Raw genomic sequence first — 27150 nt, forward strand, 5'->3', positions numbered from 1 at the left:
TATTTCATGGTTTCATCAAAAAATAAAGTGTCTGTTGCCCCTGAGGAATAAATTGCCTATATTACATTAAAAAAATGATAAGCTAGTAATATTGCAACAGGAAATGGATGGCAAACTGATAACAGGCTCATTATTAGTATCTTCGCCAAGGAAGACATTCTCAGTACGGCAGCATCCACCCCTTGTGGGAGTAGAACCCACACCCTTCATCAAAGGCAAGTACACAACCTGTTGTGCTAGTAACAATGCAAGCAGACTTAGCATAAGCAGCACTAAACTTCTCTTCCCCTGCAGCTCTCAGCTCCTTGTAAAATCTATTCAATACTCAACTGCATCTCAACTTTGCAGCACAAGAAATCTGGAAAAAGCCAACATTTATGGGGGGGGGGTCAAAAACCCAGAAAACAGGGACACATTTACCATTGTTTGTATAATCTTGGAAAGTTGCTAGAATAAAATGCTGTGTACCACCATACATTTTACTGCCAAGGTCCCTGTACAAAACAGTCAGAGAAACATGCCACTACTCCAAATCAGCTGCTTTATGAAAGAGAGGAAGACCGAAACTTAAATGGCTATCATTTAGTGAATTCAGTTCTCACCATAGCTGTCAACCTCTTAGCACAAAACACCTGGACAAACTCAGTAATGAGGGAATACAGCCCTCAAACATATTCAGTGAATTCAGTTCTTGCCATAGCTGTCAAGCTTAGCACAAAAAACCTGAACAAAGCCAATAATGGGGGAATACAGTCCCAAATAAAGGGACAAATTTCAAATATTCATCTTATAAACTTAGAAAATTACTAGAATAAAAGGTTGTTACTATGTATTTTCTGAAGAATATGAAGTCTGAAATTCAAATGCCTGTCAAGTGTACTTCTGACGGAACAAAAACAATTTTCAGCAGATGCCCAGGGAGAAATACTGCAGACACATCTTTGTAAAATGGCAGGACACCAGAGCAAATCCACACAAACACAGGAAGGAGATGCAGACTCCACACAGAAGGCACCTCAGCCAAGACTCAAACCAGAAAACCTACAGCTGTGAGGCAACAATGCTACCACTGCACCATCAAATATGTAAGGAATTAAACATTCAGAAACCTGAAGTCTGAAATTCAAATGCTTGTCAATTTTATTTAACATTTGTTAACCAGGACAGTCTGACTTGGAACAAAAAACTATTTTCAGCAGAGACCCAGGAAGAAATAATGCAGACATGTCTTTGTAACATGGGAAGACACAAAAGCAAACCCACACAAACACAGGGAGAAGATGCAGACTCCACACAGAAGGCAGCCCAGCCAAGAATCAAACTTGAGAACCTGCAGCTGTGAGGCAACAATGCTACCACTGCACCATTAAATATCAAACATCTAAACATTTAGAAACCACAGATATTATGAGGAATAGAACAGATCAAATATGAGGCAAAAATCTGCAAATGTTTTACAAATGGTGGTGGGTAGGGAATTCAGGCCCTTAACACCTGCATACAAGGTACAGGGTTCAGGCTGAGATATTCCCTACACACCACCATAAGTTTGCTCTAGCCACCAGTATATAGGAGCATTTCACACACACACACACACACACACACACACACACACACACACACACACACACACACACACACACACACACTAGTTGAAATCGAAGCTGCCCACCTACCTCTCTCCTGATTGGTCCTGTCTGCTGATGAAGCAGTCTGGAGCTCCTCTGTTTTATGCAGTCATCACCGCACAGATTCCTGGGCATCTGCAGGGCAGAAATGCCAATGCCTTCCCTGTATCCAGACTGCTGACTCAGGCAGTCTGAGTTTGCACAGATTCCTGGGCAACTGCGGGGCAGTCTGCGTGCATTTGCGCATGCGCGGTGTTCCGGGACTCATGAAAAATTATTTTTTTTCTTAACTTTATGTTTCACGGTTTGTTTTCTTTTTGTTTTCTAGGTGGGAGGGCTGTAGTCCTGCAGTCCTATAGCACAAGCCACCCCTGCTAATTAATGATTTTTCAGTGAGTATTATTAGTGAACAGTGGTGCCTTTTCTACAAATATTTTACAATATTTCTGTACTAATATTTTCATATCTCTCAACGTTTGTAGCTCATGTCCTATTAATAACTGCCAAAAAGCAGCATCCAGCAATGTTCCAAGAACATGAAAAAATTAAGCCAAGATTTTATTCCTTTCTAGGTGATTTCTCTTTACCCCCTCCCACTACTATCCTATATTTGAAGTGATGGGCCTTATGTTACCTTTCCCTAATTTTAGACTTACTGAAAATCTTTTATGACTGTCCGTAGACCTATTTGGAATACTCAAATAAGTATTCCTATTAACAGCTTCTGTAGAAAGCATTCACCAGGGGGCATGGCCAAGAAGGTGAACAGCTAACAGCACAGTTTTTAGCTCTGCTTCATTTAAAAATTTCTGACAGGATTTTTACTAAAAAACTCAAATAGAACATTTCAAAACTTGATAGACTTATAGTTAAACATCTGTTGAAAGATTTACTACAAAAAATAACAAATTTGAAACGTTCCTGTCAAAAAAACTAGAAAGTACTAATTGCCCTGACAGGACAGGACAGTACTATAAAAAAGACATACAGGCTATACTAAGTAACACCAGTGAATTATTTGTAAAGATAGATAAATTAGAAAGCAAAATGGACAATTTTAAAGAGGAATGCAAAAACAAGTTGAAGTGCTGAGTGAATCTCTTAAATAAAAATCATCACAACTCTTGAGTATAGAATACTCAATGTCTGACTTTGATGGAAGATTACTTGAACATGGAAATTCCACTGAATTTCTTCTGAAAAAAAAACAATTTATTCCAGAATAAAATAGAAGACTGAGAGAACAGATCTAGAAAGAATAACATCAGGATTTACCAGATTCCTGAAAAAAAGAGGGAGACAGTATGATTCAATCCCTTAATACCTGACTGCCTAAAACTTTGAACCTGCCTGAAGCTTTTTCCTTTGGCATCAAAAGGGGGCATTGAATATTTTCTAACTTATCTTAAACAAAAAAAAAAAAAACTCTCCCCAAGGTCAGTGAGCATAAGATTTTATTCAAGTCAATATAAGAACTTAGTCTTAAAAGCTGCATGGACTAATTATCCAGTTAAAATTAAAGGAATGCTATAAAATTCGACAACGACTATTCTGCATTAGGGATGTCCAAGAGAAAAGCATGAGTTTCACTTTTTAAATGCTTAAGGAAAAACAAAATTAAAGCACAAATCTTGTTTCCAGCAAAAAATAGGATTCACCTTCAAGAAAGAAAAACAATTTTTAACACCTTGGAAGATGTAATGGACTTTATACAGAAAAATAAAATCCTAGAAAAACAGAAGAAATGGACTGGAATCTATCAACTGCTTTGTAGAGAAATGCAACAAGAAGGACAAATGAAAATCAATGTATTTCATGTTATGAATTCTTATTAATTTAAATAATTGCTTGAATACTTATTAATAGGTGCTGCATATTATTTTTTACAAGGTAATTTCTTTCTTAACCTATTTCAAATGGTTACTAGTTCCCTTTCTAAAATGTTACAGTTTGATTCTTTTAGCTATATATGAAATTAAAGTCACTTATTTTCACTTACAGTTTAAAAGATTAAACTATTCATGTTTTTAAAAGTTAATCATTATTGCGATGAAACTTATGTTAGGTGGCACACTTTCTGATGTCTTGGCATAGTTGAGTAATGTACTTTTAAATGTAACACAAGATGCAACAATTGACACTAAAGAGGCATGTTAAGTTACATTCTGGGTTTTTAAAATGGCCCAGTAGTGTGTTACAGATAATATACCTGACATGAAAGAGCACCCAGAGAAGACATGTATATTATAAACAAAGTATAAAAGATATAGATTTTTACATGTATAAAAATTACTATTGGAATGATATCAAATAATTAGGGTAACATTCATACATTTACAAGTCAGACCTGGATCACACGCAATTGTCATCCTTTTAATGCAAATTTATATGCTGTGTCTGCTTTAAACATTTACAGTCTGCTTTTTATTAAACATCTCATACAAATAGTGCTTTCTGAATCATTAAATGTTATTCCTTTGAATGCAATGGCTTCTTAGTTTTTGGAATACTTTGAAATGGTTTTGTTGTGATTTTGGTGGTTTGGAAGGGTTTAAGGGATTGATGTGTGGTGTGGAGGTGGCTTGGATTCACTTGTGAGCATTTCTATGTGAATTGGAACTGATGGATTTTTTTTTCATTTTTCAAGCCCTTATCATGAAAACCAGCTTGAAACAACTTAGAGTAGTCATGAGCACTTTGTGATGCTGCGGGAGTTCTGAAAATTCTAAGAGCTGTCATGATTACTTCTTCCTGTCTAAAAGTAAGTAACCATAATATTTTGAATCATATGCTAAGATGTCAAAGAACACAAGTTAGATAATAAGCCAAAGACAGTGAATTGCATTCTAAACCACTGTCAGTTATTATGTAATTCTACTTGCTACTGATAGTATACTTGACATGCAATAGCACCCAGGAAAGTTATACTAAGCTATAAAGAAAGTATAAAAATGTAGTTTCTTATGTATATAAATGTTATTAATGGAATGTTATTAAATAATTAGAGCAACATTCACACTTTTACAAGTTAAACCTAGATCACACATGACTGTCACATTTTAATGGAAGTTTGTATGCTATGTTTCCTTTAAAAAATGACAGTCTGCTTTATATTAAACATCCCATACAAATAATGCATACTGAATCATTAAATGTTATTAAATACAATATAAATTTAGTGGTTAGCATACCTTGAAAGGTATTTTGTTGTTTTTTAGTGGTTTGGAAGGGCTTCAAGGATTGATGTATAAAGTAAAGGTGGCTTGGATTCATTCATGAATGTTTTTGTGTGAATTGCAGCTGATAAACTGTTTATTTGCAAGCTATTGTCATGAGGACCAGCTTGAAGCAGTTTAATTAGAATCATGAACACTGTTGTGTTGCTGTCGTAGTTCTAAAATTGTAATAATTGTCCAGGTTACTTCTTCCATTCTAAAAGTAAATAATCATAATATTTTGAATCATATGCTAAGATATCAATGAATACAAGTTAGATAATAAGCAAAAGGCAGTGAATTGCATTCTAAATCACTATCATTTATTAAATAGCTCTGAATGCTTGCAGTATACCAAAAGGATAGTTTAGCCTATAGAATGCCAATTCAGATAAAATAAAAAAAATAGTCTTGTGTTTCTCTGTTATTGTCTCTTTTTAATGATAACAAAACTTAATATCTCAGAACAATTTATTATGGAAAGTTTGAATATTAAAAGGAAGATTTTTCAGATGCTTGTTCAGATACTATTAGATATAACATTTAAGGAAAAAATTGGACCGATTCTAACATTAGTGCTAGATTAAAGAGTATCAAATATATAAGGCTAAATATATATGTTCTGTTATACGACACTCTACACTAGGATTATAGCTAATATATAAAACCTAGGAATATAGCAATAGTACAAGGCATAGCATATAAACAGAAATCGAAAGAGTTCAGAATACGTAGACATGTTTAGTTAAAGAATGTAAAGCTAACGGCAATGGTAGAAGATTGGCATAGTGGTTAAGGTTTTTACTTTATAGTAGCAAGGTGCAGGCTTTGATCCCCACATTGGGTAGTTGGCTGAGGTTGGAATGGTCCACATAGAGAATTAACCAATTACTAACTTAAGATCCTATGAACCACTTTACACAATGTAAATAAAACAGAAAAAATATAAAATTATCTGACCTATAAGTTAATAAATATGAAAATAATAATTGACTTTCTCCATACAGTAGGCTAGGGAGATAAGGTGAGGGACAGGGAATGATGATTGTAGTTATTCAGTCTGGTCAACTTATAAAAAAGATTATGAACACCTGTTTAACTTTTCGTATTCATAATAACTCACTGTTGGGCTTTTTTAATGATACATACTAAAAATATGAGACACATTAATGGACAGTTTGAGAGGTAGTTTGTTCATCTTTTTCAACAAACTAGAAATACTTTATTCCATTGTAGAATGTTTTATAGTTATATCATTAGGTCATTTTTTTATTTCTTTCAAAAGTTTTGTCCATAGCTGAAGATTTCATATTATTATATATAAAGTATATAATAAGTTCTGCACACTTGTGTTTTTTTTTTCTCTCTTATATAAATGTCTGATTTTAAATGCACATCTATTAATATTAATGGATTGAATAATCTAGTAAAGAGGGAGAGTCAGTTTAAATACTTGTAATTACATAAAGCTCAAATAGTATTTCTAATGAAACACATTTACTTAAGAAAGATGTAAATAAACTTTCATTAAATAATTATTTGGTTTTAGCAGGTTCTAACTTTCAAGCTAAAAGAAGAGGCACCCTCATTTTGTGGAAGATCTCACCAGTAATGCCTAAAGTAAAAGATACGTATGTTGATAAAAATGGTATGTTAAGCATTGTTTTAACTGAGTGGAACAAAAAAAATATACACATTGATTAACTCTTATTAGATTCTAGAGGTTGGAGCTAAAGATGCAAAAAATTACTAAGACACTATAGCCTATTACATGAAAGGTGACTCATAATGACTGGTCATTTTAAGTGTATTTTATCAGAAAGATTCCACTGAAGATAGAAAGTTAAGAATCATATCTTCAACCAAACACTTAATGCATTTTGGAAATATATTGATTTTAAATGATATATATGAGATAAAGAAAACAAACTCACTTAAACTTCTCCATTATTCATATAGATATGGAACTGAAACAAATATTGATAAAATGTTTGTCTCAAACAATCTTTTATCAGATATCAGAGACGTTTCAATAGTTTCATGTCAATTATTGGACCATAATGCTATAATCTTTAATATTATATTAAAAAACTGGCAATGTAATACATCACAGGAGATTACCAGCATACATTATTAACATAAAAAAATTCAAGACTTGGTATGTTAAAGAGATCAAAATTTCCTAGAAATAAACATGAATGGTGAAGTAACTGACATTGTCCTGTGGGATTCATTAAAGGCTTACTTAAATTTCAAAAGTTACAAGCTGGTATATTAGTAAAACAAGGGAATGGGACAAAGGTCGAAATAGACACAAATCTAAAACCAAATTACATTATCACTTAGTCTGAACTAAAAAACTTAAATACAATGTGTCAGAATTCCAAATCATAAAGTTTGAATTAACCCAGAAAAAAATAAACTTCATGCATATTCAGTAAACCCTTTAAACTTGCATAAACTTGCTCTTAGATGAAAGAAAATTAACAAACTAAATCATATCAAAGAAATTATAACACAAATAAATAATTAAAAAAATTAAATGTTAAAGGTATTCTTGAGGGCTTCAAAATATTTTTAAGAAAATATAAACGATAATACAAATAACCTAGATAATGATGATATACTTGAAACTTTTCTAAAGGAAAATATAAATAATAAATTAACAAGTGAAAAAAATAAAAAATGACAGACCATTCACTTTAACAGAAATAAATTATCAAATAAAAAGGTAAAAAACAATAAGGCACATGGCTTAAATGGTTTTATACCAGAACTATATAAAATACTACTGGATGATGCAGTTAAAAAGTTAGATAAAGTCTATAGAGAAATAGAAATAACTGCTAAAGTCCCACCATCATGGAAATATTCCTTTATATCATCTATTTTAAAACAAGATAAGGATCCTACAAAGTGTTCATCAAACAGATCATTTCAATTTTAAATGTGGACTATAAGACATTTATGTCCATTTTAGCCAACCAAATGTATCTACTTATACCTAAGCTAATTAACAATGACCAAACTGGGTTTATTTTAAATAGAAAAGTACAGGATAATATAATAAGAATACATACATTGATATCCTATACAACTAAAAATAAAAAAGAACTTTCTAACATTAGTTTCAAATTAGATAAGGCTGTTGACTTAATTAATTGGTCATAATTGTTTAAAACACTTAAACTGTATAATTTCTCACCTGAATTAATTGTATTAATTTCTAAGTTATACAGTAACTCTTGTGTTTATGTTAAAATAGGTTATTTATGTTAAAACATGTTCCTTTATATCTAATTCCTTTAAATTGCAAAAACACACAAAACAAGGCTTTCATTATTGCCTTTACTTTTTGTATTAGCTATAGAACCCTTTGCTAATAGTATTAGATCCAATAAGAGCATTAATAGTATCAAAATAAAAGAAAAGTTTGAACTAAAGATTCAGCTCTTTGCTGATGGCATTTTACTAGCAATAGGAAATATAGAAATTTCATTAGAACATATATTTACTTCTATGAGTCAGTTTGAAGAACTATCAGACTTCAGATTTAATCATAATAAAACAAGTATAGTGTTAATTAGTTCAAAAAATAACAATTTCATACAAAACGTATTTTATCTTCAGTTGGAATAGCAATCAAATGAAATATCTTGGTATAACCACCATATCTAATAGTTAAAGAAATGATGCAAACAAACTTCCAAAAGGTTGCTAATAAAATTTTAAGTTTAGTAACAAACTGGAACAACTTCTTCTCTTCTTTACCATGGAAGAATTATTAATGCTTATTAGGATGGTAATTTATTTCTAAAATATTGTTTGTTTTACAATCTTTAGTACTATTTCCTCAAAAAAATTGATGAAGAAAATAAATAATATTTTACTTATTTTTTTGTTTGCATCCTAAAAAAAGTTTCCTTTGATTGGCATTGAAAAGGTTATGGTGGAACAGGATTACCTGATATTCAATTGTATGCTACTTTAACAATTGCAAAAGTTATAGTGTCATGGATAAATTCATCTTATGATTCAAAATGGAAACAAATGCATCAAGAAATATTATTAGTAAATTAATATTTCACAACTAATCATAATCAAATTATGCCTAATAGTTTTATCTGGGTATTAAAAGGTTTTTGTGTAAATGGTATTACACCCTCTCCTCAAATTCCCTATTTAAATAACATCATTTCCTCTTTCCAAAGTTCACATATTCTAACCATTGTATTAAAGACTTAATATTTTCTATGTTTCTAACTGTATATAGAAAAGACTGCTTAGAAATGCATAACTTCAACAAAATGCTAGTATTAAAAGAATGAAGTAATTAGTTTATTGGCATCAATTCTTAAATGGTACTGATAAAGATACTGTTGAAAATTTATGGTCCAAATACAGTCAGGATTCTGAGAATTGGCTCATTTTACGAATACTAGAGACTATTTAACTTAGATAAAATTGCTCCCCAAATTATTGGAATTCTTAATAAATATCAATAACAATACAATGAAAAATAAATCATATTTGTCACAAATTTATAAAATTCTTAAGTTAGATTCCTCATATTTAGACAATTCCTATTGGAACTTCTCCTCAAAAATTAATAATGAACATTTCTCTGAAGAATACAAAAAAATAATACTAAAACATAAAGATAAATCCAAATCTTCATTATACTGGAAAATGATCACTTGGAAATTTTTACACAGAGCTTTTGTCACTCCTGACAAAATTACAATTATGTATAAACCAAATAGAATTAAATGCTGGAGATGTGATTTTGAAATAATAGCTGATTGGGCAGATATGGTATATGAATGTGAAATCACCTCCCCTTTTTGGAAAGAAATCAATAACATTATTCAATTTCTATGGTCAGATAGATGCAATATTTCTAAATCTTTAGTTTTATTCAATGCTCTGATTCCAGGGATAATTCCAAAAACCTAAGCCCCTCTTCTTTGGTCTATTCTTGCTATAGCCAGAAAAGTAATTATTACAAATTAGAAAAGTTATCTCCTCTAGTGTTGAATTTTTTAGTATGGCAAATATCGTTTGCAATGATGATTTCTATACCATTATGATGAGAACCTCTAATAATATACATTCTTATAGATCTTGGCGTAAACTTAAAGACTTATGTGAAAAATATTAATTATTTATTTAAACATTTATTAACCATGAAAGTCTGAATTGGAACAATGCCAATTTTCAGTGGAGGCCCAGGGAGAAATGCTCCAGACGCATGTCTTTTGTAATGTGGGAGAACTCTGGAGCACCCAGAGGAAACCTAAATGCAGGGAGGACATGCAGACTCCACACAGAAGCCACTCCAGCTGAGAATCAAACTGGAGAACCTCTTGCTGTGAGGCGACAATGCTACTGTTGCGCCACTGCACCGTAATTGTTCTTGATGTGTAACTTTGATGTATTAATCAGCTCTGGTCCTATGTAAATATTTATTTGTTTATCTTGTAACTGATTTGCTTATTTATTGTTTTAAAACCAAAGAAAAAAAAAAGAAAATGTATGCTGATATATAAAAAAAAGCATTCAGCAGACATTACAAGTTATGACATTTAATGATACATTGTGTCTAGACTGCATAGTGTACAAGTAACTGCTTTCTCAAAACATATGAAGATAAATGAGTATTGTTTCACACACAAGTACTCACCAGCAAACTATGTAGCAAACTGTCAAAACTTCTTACTTTAGAAATATAAATGGTGATCTAACTTAATTTCTTTTACCACTTGCAACAATATATGACACTGAATAAGATGTCAGCTTCATTTCCATTGTTTTAATTACAGTTTCCTCTTCTCTCAGTATTGCGAGAACTGGTTATTGAAAACTGTATAAAATAACATTGATTCATTCTGTCAGAAATTGTTATTTCACCTAGCTGCTCATGGTTTTAAGTCTGTGTCTATGAGGTAATTTTTCTACTGATAACAGTCCACATTCTCTGCTCCATTTGCTTTCATCATAATAAAGTTTTACCTGAGCTTAGCTCTGTAATATTATGACTCGTGTGTGGCCACTAAACTATTACCTTGTGGTCAGAAGCCTAAAATGCCTTTTTTGTATGCATCCAGTTCACACTCACACCTCCTTATGGTCTCCATATCTTTTTTTTTGAATCTGGCTTCTTTAATTATGTAACTTACCAGCAAATAATAGGCAGTATTATAAAGGGAAATGAGTTATTAACAATATGACACTAAGGTTGTTACTATAGGATGCCCTGCTGTGTAGCAATTAATCTTTGTTTGCTACACAGTATTATTTATATTTTCATATTTAAATTCATATTTTCAAAACTGTAAGGCTTACATGTTATGGAGGTATATGTTATGAAACACCAATATGGAAGACAGGATGTTTGTTTGTCTTTCGGCTTCTTCCCAGTAAGGGGTCGCAATAGCAGAATTCTGGTCCGCTAATGATTGGCAGTAGATTTTTACGAAACACCGAGGTGCCAGCTCAACACCCAACTTTCAATGAAGGCACGCCCATTTACACACGCATGTCTTTTGAACGCTACCCAACCGCGGGGAGGACATGCAGACTCCACACAGAAGGCACTCCCAAGCCAAGCCGAGAATCGAACGGGAGAACCTCTTGCTGTGACGTAACAATGCTACCACCGTACCACCATGGCATACCAATATGGAAGACAGGATAACTCACTAAAAATGCTGGTTTATATCATGCTGTATTAAAAAATACTGCCAGTTGTTTGATAGTCATTTTGAAAAATAAGCAATATTCCCATTTGTACTTAATATTTCAAAAACATGTGACTTACAAACTGTTCAGTGGCATTAGGTGAAACCTTAGGGTCTATATCATATGAGCAAATAGGAAAAAACCACGAACGCTCATAATCTCGAAAGTACCGGACCTCGAAGTGTTTTTTCTGAGATCACGGTACAGTGAAGAATGGAATATTTGCCCTTTCCTCACTGTAGTGCTATCTCAGAGTTGGAATATGTATTTAGCGGGGGGGGGTGCAGCCCTGCATAATAGCAGGTTCGAGGTCCGGTACTTTCGAGATTGTGAGCATTCATGGTATTTCCTATTCGCTCATATGATATAGACCCAAACCTTATACATTGTTAAAGAAAACTGCATTTTATATTTGCACTGTAAGTTGAATATCTTGAGAGATAACCAGTATTACTTGTATTGCAAATTATGCAATTATATATATGTTTTCATATTTCTATAAATACCTCAAGTAACATGAACTTGGAGGAATTTCTTGTTGTCATGTGAAACTTTTTTCTGATTAACAAAAATGTTCCTACAATATATGTCTAGGTCACATAGTTTTCAAGATATGAAATTGTGTTTGTGAAAGTTTAGAAAAATATAATTTGGGATTTGTTCATAGGTTCATAGGTTGGTACTAGACTATCAGCCCTAGGGCCTATACAAGCCTAGCCATAACAATTCCCTGGCTATTTCTTCCCACACTGTTTACTTCTCTGGACCCCTGTCTAGCAGGGCGACTGATGTGATCCCTGGGGTGAATTTCCTTTCTCCCATCCAGTCATCAAGGTTCCTTTTGAAGAGGGCCAAAGAGGTGCTCTGCTTGACATGTATGGCAGTCTATTCCAGAGTCTGGGGAGTCTCTGGGTCAAGAACCTATCCCTCCAGCATGTTTTGTTTATTGTGATGACAAGGTTTAGATCTCTGGAGCATGTGGCTCTGAGGGATTGGGATTTCTTTAAGTGTAGCATGTCCAGCAGCTCTGAATTTGACATGGCCTTGTATGTTAAGCATAGATCGCCTCTGAGTAGACGATATGCGACAGAGTATAGCTGAAATTTTTTAAGGCGGTCAGCATAGGGTATCTGCTTTAGGCCTGTGATTCTTTTAGTGAGGTATTTCTGCGGCCTTTCCAGTTGTTGCAGATGTCTTGAGAGGTACATACCAAATGTGGGTGTTGTATTCTATAATGGTTCTAATGATGGATGAGTACAGTGGGACAATGACCTCCTTTTTTCTGGATGAAAAGCCCTTAGTGATGAGGTGTGCCACATAGAAGGATTTCCTGACCCTTGTGGCGATGTGGTTATTGAAGGTGAGACCACTGTCCACCTGTGTCCCTAAGTCTTTTATCACACTTTCGGTGTTTAGTGTACTGCCACCTATGTGGTAATTCATGGGTACATGTTTTTTTCCCAAAGGGGATAACTATACATTTCTTGGCATTGAGCTTGAGCCCATGGCTATGGCACCAAGCATCTGTTTCTGTAAGGCCGTTTTGTAGAGTATCAACATAATTTGGGGATTCAATAATGGATCCCAGTTTGCAGTCATCTGCGAACTTTGTTAGCCAGAGTCCCTTAGTGTTGGCCTGTACTTCAGAGAAGTAGATGCCAAACAAGAGAGGTCCCAGGACTGAACCCTGAGGTACTCCACTTGTCACTTGACTGGAGCTGGATTTGGAGTCAGCTACTTTTACATTGTGGGTTCTGTCAGTAAGCCAGTTGGCAACCCATTGAGTGACGTAGGGATTAATGTCCAGCTTAGTAAGTTTTTCTATGATTCCAGAGTGGGGGATGGTGTCAAAGGCCTTGGTGAGGTCCAGATAGGCTGTGTGGACTGCCTTACCCTCGTCCACGGCTCTGGAGACTGATTCGAAGAAGTCAATCAGGTTCAGGAGACAAAATCGGCCCTTCACAAACCCAAACTGGGTGGGGTCCAGTGTTTTAAGGTTGCTAATGTCTTTGTTTATAAGTTCCATGATAATATGTTCCATGGCCTTGCAGATCAGGCTCGTCAGACTGATGGAGGGGTAGTTCCCAAGATCCAAGGTGGATCCCCCCTTGTAGAGTGGGATACTTATAGCTGTGCACCACTCAGTGGGAATGAAGCCTGAGGTGAGTGTATGATTAAACACGACACTTAGGTGAGGTGCCAGTTCATTTTGTAGTTCATGTAGTACACAGCCTGGGATGTCATCTGGTCCCATGGATGCTGTATTCTTAGCTTTGGAGAGTGCATTTTTACCTGTGTGGCCGTTATTTCCGGAATTTGTCAATCTTCCGGTATTGAGATGGGCCATTTAGGGAGTGAGAGGGGGGTGAATTTGGCACTGAATCGATCTGCCAGGATGTTGGCAATATCCTTGGGATCAGTATATTTAATGTCATTCTGTTGTAGCTCAGAGCAGATCTGAGCATTGCCATTTAGATTCTTGACATAACTATAGAATGCCTTGTGGTTGTCTTTGGAATCTTTGGCAGTTTTGCATTATAATACATTATAGCATTTATGGAAAAGTCTACAAATGCTATGACTATTATCACTGAAAATAAGACTTCTTAATGATAACATTGCTATTTATACAATTCTAATATCTTTTCTTGTTCACAAAATATTTACATTTGTTTACCGTATGCTTTTTAAGTTTATTTTTCAGAAAATGTTCTTGAATGCAAGATGGGTATAGGCTGTTAGAGGGTTGACATTCCGCATCATATAGGTGTTAATGAATTAATACATTTTAGTTCACTGTTGTGACATATAAAACACACTTCAGTAATACCTTTTTATGTATTCTTCATATGTCATGTATTTCATCCACTGCATCTACTTCTTCTGATACTCTGTGAGACTTTAACATGCCCACAAGTATGCAAGAGTTGGTGCTAAATACAACAGAACATATCAAGTTGTTACGCTAAATTTGTTTAGGATGTCATTATCAGACTACCTAATATAAGGAAGCTGTTATGCCATATATTTTGAAGCAGTGCATTCTTTGGTCATCTTGGTCCATTTTCCATGAGGCTACCAAGAATTGTCTAACTTTTCACATTTCAAAAATAGTAAAGCATCCCTGATTAACCTATAGCTCTTATTATCAGATATAGCTTTCCCCTTAAAAGTAGGTAGAATGTGGCAGACTCTGCAATACTGTGACTTTAGACAGTGTAGAGGAATGCAGTTTCATCTACAAATTCATTCATCTTTACCATCTTCTCTGGGCGTTTGCTGTTATGCTGTACTCTAGCACTTTACAACTGCAGTGTGCGCAACAATATCCGCTCATTTTAATTTTTTCAAATCTTTAGGTTTTAGTAGTATAATAGGAATGCATTCCTTTCCAAGTTAAGGTTCAAAAACATTCCCACTATCTAGCTGTTCTAATTTTGTGTACATTTGAATTATTGTGGAGTCCCCCACCTTCTTCTATTCCCACATTTGTCTGTACCCCATCATGTATAGTGTTTAAAACCTTTGCATCAGATAGTAGCCAGGTTGGTGATACCTTCATCCTTTCAATACCGGATGTGCCATATTCAGCTGCACCTCCATCTCTCCATATAAGAATATGGGATACATTTAAAACGGGCTATAACACACAAAAAACAAGGAAATGTAGCTACATGCTGACAAATGGAAGAGAAAGCTGCAGAACCAAGACATGGTCCAAACTGTCATTATTCTAATTCAATTTGAAGTTTATTAAACTAATTAAATTTCCAGCACATTACAAACTCAAACAATTATTATTATTAATAATAATAATAATAATAATAATAATAATAATAATAACAATAATAATAATGAAGCAAGAAGTTAATTGATAAAATTAAATACCTCCAATGAACAAATTATCTTGGAAACATAATTGCATAAAGCAACAGGAATTAAAAGGCAGTTACATACAAACAAATAGTATTTAGCATTACAGGAATAAAAACTCTTGACATGTCCATCTGTAATCATATTCAGCTGAGCTGTCCTTCTATAAACAATAACGCTAAATACAAAATGATTGTCCAAGAAGCCAACAACTGTAGATCTACAAATTCTTAATCATCGTGGCAGTAAACATGTTCAAAAACTTCAGATAAGTGTTCATATACACAGAAGAGGACTAACTGCAACAAATTAAAAGCTTAATCACTGTTTAGATAATAATAAAATATGAAAACGTGAAAGCAGAGTCTTAAATGTCAGCAATAAAAAAGTTCCATTACCATTGCTCCAACTCTGATGAACATCAGCTGTTGTACTTGCCATCAAGACTTCAAAGCGGACTTCCCACATTATGACTAATAGTTGTCATGAAACCAGACAATCAAAACAGAACAGTGAAGTAAATGTACATGCCACATTATACCAACAACATCAGCAATGCAAATATTAAAGCCAAGTCCAAGTCTAAGGCAATAATCCATGCAAATATCCATTGAAAAAATACTCTTTGATCCAAGCTTGGCCAGTTTCTTGTTAATGGAGATTAAATTACATCACAAAGCATTTTTTTGACTGCACAAGGCACAATATTTAGTCTGTCTTTAATTATATTGGACCTCCTACCTGCCATCCATCCCTAACTTTCTCCACCTGGCCCATGTCCTCTTTAATGTGCCCATGGATTCTCTTTCCACTAACCATTTAAGTAGTGCATTCCATATGTCCACAGCCCTCTCAATAAATAAATGCTTTCAGAGATCACGGGAGTTGTTAGTCCTTACAGTCTGCTGCCTAACACACCCCTTCCCCTATCCCGCCTTCCTGTTCAAGATAAACCCTTCCAATATCCCTGACACTCAGCTCATGTTTTTCCAGTCTCTTATGGCCTTAAATAAGATTTTCAGCTTCCCCACTTTCTGGTGATATATGTTTTTCTCCATCACTTGCATCTTTCTGACAACTATCCTCTTAACATCTTCATTTAGCCTGTCATTTTTATATGGCCTCCAGATCTACACACAGTCGGCAACTATTCAAGATTTGAACTGATTGGGTCCTGTAAACTGTCTTATCATTTTGCTTATGATGAATGTCATTCTTGACAGTATTTCCTAGACTTCTCATTGCTTCTGCAATGTAACACAAAAATATGTATCACTCGTGTTACCTAATTTTTTGATGTACTCATTTGTTTGATTTAAATGTTTAATTGATTGGGGATTTTTACTGGATGTGTGATTATGGGTGGGGTATTTAAATGTGGAAAATGGAAGTGCAAGATGATTCTGATGAAGTTTTTTATGAAAGCACTAAATCCTTGGTTTATGGTTAATAAATGTCAACCTTCTGCTCCAGTGTGGTTTTGGTTGCAATTCCTGGACTGAACAGTTGCCTTGGTTTGGACTACTTCATGTTTGTCTTGCCTCATTTGTGTGGCTCTACAACTTGATCTTATTCTTGTTTCCCTCAGCTGTGTCTCAGTCAAGCACAGTGAAGAGTATTAGAGCAAGAATTCAAGCATGGGATATTCCTTTAGTTTTTTTCCTTATTTCTAGGATCAGCCTTCTTACCCCATCATTCTGTGTTCTGCCATTCAATCACACATTAACTCAGTTCCTCAGATTTTCTCCTTACTCAGTACCTCCAGTTTTCATGTTTAAGACATTAATGAAGTCCATGTAGATCAATTAGACTGGCACTCTCCTTGCATATTCATCTACAATCCACCTGCAATCCACTCATTAAATTGGATCAGATTTAATTCCCACCTTCTTCTGCCATCAAGCATGTGTTAGTTGTTGTTTTGGAGGATGTTAACCTTCAGTAAAGCAATCAGCCCTCCATCAAGATTCTGTCTGTTTCTTCTCCTGCTACTATTGTTAAACTAACACAAGCAAATTAAACAGCTCAGTTGTGATCACACTGAAGAAGGAGTAATCCGAAAGCTTTGTGGTCTGTAATTTTGCTTCTATTTGTCATTTTATCTGTTTTAAAATAAATCATTTGGATGTAACCGAGCTGTTTATTTTGCTTGTATTGGACTGACTTTGAATGGCAAGTGTATTGCAAGCCTATTTTTTTCTTTGACTGTTGTTAAACTAACAGGCATGTTACAAAGATTTTTTCTACTGCCCTTTGGACAAGTGTTGCAGCACATTTGCTATGCTATAGTCCTGCACTTCTGCAGTGCCCAAGGATCTTTTGAGCATCATTGCTAGAGGACTTGTTAGAAATCTGACAACACTCAGTAGAACAAGGGGAGGTAGCCCATCTGGTTATTATGCTTTATCTTCCCTAATTGTGGCCAATTCTCTCTACACCATATTTTCTATTGTGATATGTATCCTCATGCCCACTGACCTACCTCCATCTTCACTTGCCCTCAAACTTGCCCATTTCCTGTTGCTACAGTTCTATGTCAGCTAGCTGGACCTTACATAGTCAAAGATCTCAATCAGATCCCTCGGCAACCCTGTCTTAGAACATGTATCTCCCAATCTGGCATATGAGGAACCTCTCTGAGTAGAAAGGAAGTGTGGGAGTTACAAGAGTTGTGTTCAACTGAGAAATAGCTGTCTGTGAGGTAGCTCTGGAACCAGGGAATGGTATCAGGGCTGATGCCTATTCAGTCGCATGGTGAATGCAGGAGGAATGGTAAACTAGGTTGAAGGTCCTGGATTACATCTATGAAAATGGATGCAGATAGTATGCCCTTGTTGACTGGCATTAGAATGCCATCTTTGAGTGCCCATGGGTGGCGAAAGCCAAACACACTCGGACTAGCTTGTAAATGACCTATGAGGCTGTTGAAGTGCTCCTACCTGATCAGAAGCCATGGTGTTTATGAGAAAGAGAAAGTGACATTTTGAGATATACCCCCGGATTTACTATTCCTCCGTGCAGGACTAGCTTAGTCCTACACAAGTTAGCCGTTTAGGAGCAGGACGGCAGCGCGCCATACATAATAATGAGGCGTGCTACGTGAGCTCCTAGGCTTACACGGAGTGTGTAAGAGTGCAGGGGGCATGTCTGAGAGCTGAGTTCTCAGAATATACACACCCCCACAATGAAGAACAGCAGAAAGGGGTATGAAATGAGCGAGACCGCACATAGGTGACCGCATATCCCCACCAACAGTCCCCCTTGTCTACAACAGCAACAGTATACATACATAAAATGAAGAAACCCTTTATTTTTTTTAAAAATCCGATTAAAGCTAACCATAGGTGCATGGGTATGCCCATCACTTAGCTATGGTTAATGCAGTTTAAATGGCTGAAGAGGATAACAAGGGAGATATATGCAAGCACAGCAGTGTAAAAATAGTGTAGTGGGAAGAGCATTTACCTTATGAGTAGGCATTCCTGGTTTGAGTCCCACTGCAGCACATTCCATTTTCCATGACAAAGCACGTTATGACTAATATTTATGTTGCATAACCCACTAAATAACATATTTTCATGAACTGGAGTACTGCAGTAAATGCACATGTGAGGTGTCAGTGTCATAATGAATAAGGCACTAGTAAACAGGTTTAAGAACAAATAAGCAGTAGTAAACATATTTAAGCACAAGTAAGTGGGCTTAAGTCCGTTTGCACGATAGTAAGCAATGCCTGCACTGGTTAAGCAATTCTAAAGCTAACTGTAAGCAGATGTAATGGCAGGTTAGCAGTGCTTACCATCACACAAACCTGCTTACAACTGATCAAAAGTGCCTTAATCACTCTGTATCCAACAGCCTTTGTTCTGCCCATCAATAAAATAAACAACCATGCAGGTCTTGAACCAAGGACCCTATATATTATAGTCACAATAATTGACCACCAAGCCATCACAGAAATACAGAAAAATGAGGTATCAGCAAACACATCCTCACAATAGTAAAACAAACCTGAACCTGTGAAAGGAATCAGTATGCAGTCATATGTTCCATAACCCACTAGATAACATAAATATATGAACTGGAGTACAGCAGTAAGCCCAGAAGTGAGGTGTAATTGTAATAGAGTGTTGAAGTCCCCAATAAAACAGAAGTACCCCATAGAGTGTATGTACACATTAATCATGGATACCAGGCAGATATATAAGATGTAATGAATAAGAAATCAATGCCAAAAAGAAAAAATAATGCAAAGTATAATGTAAGAAATGCTAAGCATTGCACAGGCCAACTTAAGAGGTGTAAGCAATGTGTAGGCCAGCTAACTCAATGTGCCCAGTGTTATACCCCATTAAACAATGCCAATCTTAGTTAAGCAGGTTTGCCCATAGCTTAGCCTTTTGAAAACTGGCCAATCATGGAAAGTGTGAGAAATCAGCCCTACTTAAACCCAAGAGGTGGCAATACGTCTCATAACTGGTTGTAGCTTCCCCTTGCAGGCACTATGGCAGTAAGGGGAGAAGGTGTGCACTTTTGAGTGCAGCGCTGGTGCATCCATGAGTCCAAGGTCATGGCAGGACTCCTTGCCAAAGACCACAATTAGAGACTGCTGCAGGGCCAGTACCCAGGCTCCCAATATAAGGCGGAGGCCTGGAACCATCTTGCCCACGACCTCACCAGTGCCACTTGCATACCCCGAACTGGTGAGCAGGTCAGGCACCACTATGCCAGCCTGAAGCAGCATAAGGTAACCTCTTGGAGGAATGGCTCCAAGAGACTAGAGCATCAGGGGATGCTCCAGCCATGTGTATCACCCCAGTATCTGTGTAATAATTGCCAGCACAGGTATATCATGCATAGGTATGGCTAAATATTTCCCTTAAGTCCCCCACAGCTGCAGTGAAGCAGGCTTCAAACCAGGAGGCCCACATCAGTCACTTGGTGAGGTTGCAATGCGAGGCAGGTCAGAAATACTCATGCATTTACTGTCATAGGAAATAAAAATAAAAGTAGTAGTAAATTAATTGCTTGTATAAAACCTAAATTGGTCAAGGCAAGTACTGCATACACTAGGGAATATGGCAGGAAGAGTCTCATATTGTTTTAAGTCAATAAATGTGTGATAGCCTGACAAAACAGGTTTAACTGCTGGACTGCATGTGTATATCCTTGTATCATACAGTAATGTAGATATGCAATCATGTAATAGTACTGCAGTATTAAGCACTGTTATTCACACCATGCATCATAAATTGAATGTGTAGGAATGCCTGTATATGATGGGTGTAATTCCCAAAGGCCATTTAGTACAACTGAGAGACACATAGACAGTAAACAGGGAAAATGCAGACCACAAAAACTGAATAGCACATGCAACTGAGATGTGAACTGTTGCTTTTTCAGCACACACAGCCACGGTTCGAATCCTGACAGTGGTAGTAGTCTGCATACAGAATCATACCCCACAACTGTATAGATATGTCCAGAATGTCTATTAAAGTGGCCCATATCAGTTGCCTATCAACATGTCTCCCTGGGAAATCAATGGGATGATCCCAGACGTGTAGGCAGCTTACAGGATATACAACTGATTGACACACAGCTATGAGAACAAAGCTGGACACTAGCAACTCCCCAATACCTTATGTGACTAAGAAGCCACGTATGTCCCATTTACACCCTAACTTGTCAAGCTGTGGTCAGAGTGTGTACAGTAACAGAGTGAGATGTATGTGCATAATAGTAATGTGGAATCTGGTACTGTGTGGGGGAACATTCAGGTAGTGCTAATAAATATTCCTCCCACAGATCTGTCAGATACCAACACTGTGCCCAGAAAGACAAGAATGATATGCAGTTGCTCTGTATAATGAGGTATTACACATCACTGTTGCCCACACTGTCCTATAAAATATAACTGTCTAGGAAATCTGTATATGAGTGCTGCAATACAAGGTCAGAATGCAAAAGCACAGGGGATTAATAAGACAGAAAGCAGATAGGAGATATACAGCAATATCTATATAGCAGACACAACTGTGATGGGCAGTGTTTAAGTTATAGCAGACACAGCCATGGTCTGAATCCTGGGGCTGGAATTAGGCTGCATTCAGATTCATACCCCACAACTGTACAGATGAGGCCAGAATGTCCAATATATGTGCCCATATCTGCTGCCTGTGGGATGATCCCAGATGTTTATCCAGCAAACAGGGAATACAAGTGATTGTCAAACATCATGAGAACACAGCTGTCACTGTAGCAACCCCCAAAACTGTTAGGAGAGTAATATTTCAAGTATGTCCTATGTACACTCCCATGTTGTCAAGCTGTGACCAGAGTGTGTACAGTAACAGAGTGAGATTGTGCATAATACTAATGTGTAATCCTGAACTTTTTGTGGCAACAGTCAGGTAGTGTTAACAAACATTGCTGCCACATGTACATTGGATATGAACACTGTGCTGAGAAATACAGACCATTATAACATGTATCACTGGTCACTGTCACCAACACTGTGCTACATAATATAACTGTGCAGGAAAGCATGTATATGTGTGTGTCAGGTCACTAAAGGTGGAAGAGAGCAATATTCTAGATATGTCCCGGCACACTAGCATATGGTCAACACATGCCCAGAGTCTGTGCCGAAAGAGTTGGATAGCTATGTGCAAAACATAAACCCAGAATCTGGGAGTATGTGAAGAAACAGTTAACAAACATTCCCTTCACAGGTATACCAGGTAAGAGGTGTATACTGCAGGTAAAACTGGTTCATGTGTAATGATAACAACAGCCATATCACTGTCCAAATTAAGGCTATAGGGTAGTTTAGTAAGACTTGTAAGGTACAGATAACAGCACTGACTAGGAAAGTAATGTGGACTACAGGAATATACTAGTTGTTAATTGACACCTTTCTCTCCCCCCACCATATCTCCAACAATAATCAACATACCCACCCCAACTGGTATGTAATGACTCTGATAATGTCCAGTTGTTTGATAAATATTTTCATGGTTCACATCCATGTGCTATATTGAATTATTCCAACATTGGTGGCATGCTGCCATCAATTTACCTGCATACTGTACTTATTACCACTGTGGTCCCATATATGCATGTGTTCTGTTTGCTATGCAACTGTTCCATATCTGGTGTCTGGGTTAATGAGAACATCTATGCATGCTGTTATACCTAACCCTGGAATGTGTTGACTATTACTAACCCACATATGATGATGAAATCTGAACACTATAGCACGCTTGGTAAAGCTGGTCCCAGTGGACCCACCTGTCCCACCTCAGCTGGCCATGGCACCGGGTACCAGCATGTCTGGGGCCCAACACCGGACCTCCCTGTCTATTGGTCCTGCACCACCTTCGGGTGGAACCACCTCAGAGGATGGGGCTTGCCCCCCCGGGAGTGGGCACAGACAGGCACCTGTCACCCATCACCAGGTTAGGCTCCAGGTGCGTAGAGAGCTTGACCAGCAGTTTGGTGATCTTCTATGCCAGCTCGAGGGCCATGTGTTGTGATTAGAGAGTCAGCCTGTCTCTGCAGCTCAGCCCCCAGCACAACCACCTTCGGTGCTGTGAAGGTGCAGTGGTGACTGCCTATGGGTGGGGACCTCAGCCCCACTGTTACCACTAGAGGGCTTGTGGGCTTCCGATATCCCAACAACCCTCCCCTTCAAGGAGTTTACCTCCCACATGTCATATACCACCCACGTATGTGTCTTGTTTGTCTTGTCTGTTAACCTACCCAACCTAATGACCCAAATATACTTACTACCCCACCCCAACATCCCAATCTCACCTGAAAAAAAAGGGCAATCTGTTCCCTCAAAAAAATCTCGCCCCATACATAGCTGTCCATTTTGCACACGTGTCCACTGGACACATGCAATCTGGTCTAATTGGCATCACAACTTATTATTGTTGTCCTCACCCCTCTTCCAGGGGTTTGAGTGTCCAAATCTAGCTCCAAATTCAGTGTACATGCACAGCTGTTGCTGTAGAAGAAATGAGCAGCTATGGACCTTCCCTACACCCTTCCTGCACATCTCTGGCTATTTTCCCTACTGTCTTTCCCTCTTTGTGCCCCTTTTTTCACCACTTTCCTATCAACCCCTTTTTCTACTCTTTTAAAGAAATTAGCACAGGGTAAGCAGGAGTAAGCAGCAGTAAGTGGGTTTAAGCCTGTTTGCATGGGGTAAGCAATACCTACACAGGTTAAGCAATTCAGAAGCTAACAGAGTATAAGAAACTGTAACTGAAACAGTGCTTACCTCCATGCAAACCCGTGCAAACCCACTTACAACTGCTTTAAAGTGCCTTAATCACTCTCTATCCAATGGCCCATGTTCTGCTCAGCAACAAAATAAACAGCCACTGCAAGGCTGGAACGCAGGACCCTACACACCATAGACAAAGTGATTTACCACGAAGGCATGCCAGATATACATAACTCTGATGTTTTCAAAAACATATTATCCATCCCAGTGATGCAATAGTATTGAGAATGTATTCCAACATTTAGATGTATGTGTGTGTAAATATATTAATATCTAAACAGATACAACATATATATATATATATATATATATATATATATATATATATATATATATATATATATATGTAGAGAAATATACATACATATACACACATATATATCAGGGGCAGCTCATGGTATCGGACTGCTGGACTGCAGCCCTCCCACCTAGAAAAGAAAGAAAAAAAAATCTGTTAAACTAAAAAAAAAAAAAAAAAAAAAACACGAGTCCAGATAAAGAAACACAGGTACCCATCAATCTTTGCTGCAAATGCATCCAGGAATCATTGCAGGAACGACTGCACAGAAGAGGAGGTCCAGACTGTATCAGCTGCAGGCAAATCCAATCAGGACTAAGAGGTGAGCTGCTCTCGCAGGATTTTCATTGCGCGGGCTCATTCAGGAGGTAGGTGTAGCAGGGCTTGGTCGCTGGCTGGATTGCTCAATGTCACAGTTGGATTTTGGTGCTTGGTCAGACATGATACATCATCAGGTAAGTGAGTATTGCTGCAGGTTGGTCTGGAGGGATTTGCTGTTTATGGTCAGTCACTGCTGCTGGAGGGATTTGCTGTTTATGGTCAGTCGCTGCTGCTGGAGGGATTTGCTGTTTATGGTCGGTCGCTGCTGCTGGAGGAATTTGCTGTTTATGGTCGGTCGCTGCTGCTGGAGGGATTTGCTGTTTATGGTCGGTCCCTGCTGCTGGAGGAATTTGCTGTTTATGGTCGGTCGCTGCTGGAGAGGTAGGTGTGTGTATGTGTGTGTGTGTGTGTGTGTGTGTGTGTGTGTGTGTGTGTGTGTGTGTGTGTGTGTGTGTGTCCCAGTTGCAATATACTGGTGGTTAGACTCATGGTGGTGTGGTAGGGAATACCTCATGCTTGAACCCTGTACCTTGTATGCAGGTGTTAAAGACCTGAATTCCCTACCCACCACCATTTGTAAAAAAATTGCAGATTTTTGCCTCATATTTGATCTGATCTATTCCTCATAATATCTGTGGTTTTTAAATATTGCAATGCTTGGAATTTAATGGTGCAGTGGTAGCATTGTTATCTCACAGTTGCAGGTTCTTGGGTTTGATTCTTGGCTGGGGTGCCTTCTTTGTGGGGGGGGGGTCTGTATCTTCTCTCTGTGTATGTGTGGGTTTGCTTTTGTGTCCTCCCATGTTACAAAGACATGTCTGAATTATTTCTTCCTGGGCCTCTGCTGAGAATTGTTTTTTTTTTGTTCCAAGTCAGACTGTCCTGATTAACAAATTGACAGGCATTTGAATTTCAGACTTCAGGTTTCATAGTGCAGTGGCAGTATTGTTGCCTCACAGCTATAGGTTTTTCTGGTTTGATTCTTGGCTGGGGTGGTTTCTGTGTGGAGTCTGCATCTTATCCCTGTGTTTGTGTGGATTTGCTCTGGTGTCCTGCCATTTTACAAAGACATGTGTCTACAGTATTTCTCCCTGGGCCTCTGCTGAAAATTGTTTTTGTTCCATCAGAAGTAAAATTGACAGGCATTTGAATTTCAGACTTCATATTCTTCAGAAAATACATAGTAAAAGAACTTTTTATTCTAGAAATAAATATATAGTAACACAACCTTTTATTATAGCCATTTTTAAGTTTATAAGATGACTATTTGAAATTTGTCCTTATTTTTGGGACTGTAATGCCCTGTTATTGGCTTTGTCCAGGTTTTTTGTGCTAAGGTTGACAGCTATGGCAAGAACTGAATTCACTGAATATATTTGAGGGCTGTATTCCCTCATTACTGGGTTTGTCCAGGTGTTTTGTGCTAAGAGATTGATAGCTATGGTGAGAACTGAATTCATTAAATGATAGCCATTTAAGTTTCAGTCTTCCTCTCTTACACAAAGCAGCTGATTTGGTGTAGTGGTATGTTGCTCTTGACTGTTTTGCACAGGGACCTTGGCAGTAAAATGTACAGTGGTAACACAACATTTTTCTTTCACAAAGCAGGTGATTTGGCATAGTGGTATGTTGTTCTGACTCTTTTGCACAGGGACCTTGGCAGTAAAATGTATGGTGGTAACACAGCATTTTATTCTAGCAGCTTTCCAAGATTATACAAGCAATGTTTAATGTGTCCCTAGTTTTTGCCCTTTTGACCCACCCCAATAAATTTGGCTTTTTCCAGACTTCTTGTGCTGCGAAGTTGAGATGCAGTTGAGTATTATGTAGATTTTACAAGGAGCTGAGAGCTGCAGGGGAAGAGAAGTTTAGTGCTGATTACGTTACATCGGTTCACATTGCTAATAGCACAACAGGTTGTGTACTTGCTTTTGATGCAGAAGGTTGTTGGTTCTACTCCCATAAGGGGTGAATGCTGCCGTACTGAAAGTTAAGATACTAACTATGAGCCTGTTATCAGTTTGCCATCCATTTCCTATTGCAATATTACTAGCTTATTTTTAATGTAATTTAGGCAATTTATTCCTCAGGTGCATCAGACACTTTATTTTTCGATGAAGCCATGAAATATAAAGGTGATTGCTAACAGCAACCTCTTCATTACAGATTTATTTAACATGGAATTATTTAGATGACTTTTTATTACTTCAGAGATTGTGCATATTTACTGATAATGGTGGACTGTAGAATTGTGCATATTTATTGATAACAGTGGACTGTAGAAGTCTGAGTAGACTTTTATGATGAAAATGTTCGGAATTGGGCAGTTCTGTTTCATTGTTTACTGGAAAAATGTTCAAAGCAATAGGAAGGTGTATCAAAGAGCACATGTATGTTTCATATGCAAGGGGCCTATGATTTGAAAACAGCCCAGAATTAATTTTTATCTGCCAAGGGTAAAATGTATTTTCTTTGAATGTGGGTTTTAATGTTGTTTCAATGAATGTGAGTTTCAAGGGCAGAGAAGTTTTAATGCCAAGTTTGTTTAGCAGATGTCTTAGTGTTTGTGCTGTAAAATATAAAATAAAACTTTCAAATGAAGTGCAACTCATCATAGAAGTAAAGCAGTATGCACATTGGTGTTTATGGTAAATGGAGTGAAATAGCCAAGTAATGGTTCATTGGAATGGCTGCAGAGGCTCCATTCAACCATGATTTTGTCAAGGGGGAAGGGCAGCAAACTCAGACAGGCCCACCTGAACTATACCTCCCAACTGT

Source organism: Protopterus annectens, chromosome 3.part1, assembly GCF_019279795.1.
Source record: "Protopterus annectens isolate FY-2018-M chromosome 3.part1, PAN1.0, whole genome shotgun sequence".
NCBI classification, from domain to species: Eukaryota; Metazoa; Chordata; order Ceratodontiformes; family Protopteridae; genus Protopterus; species Protopterus annectens.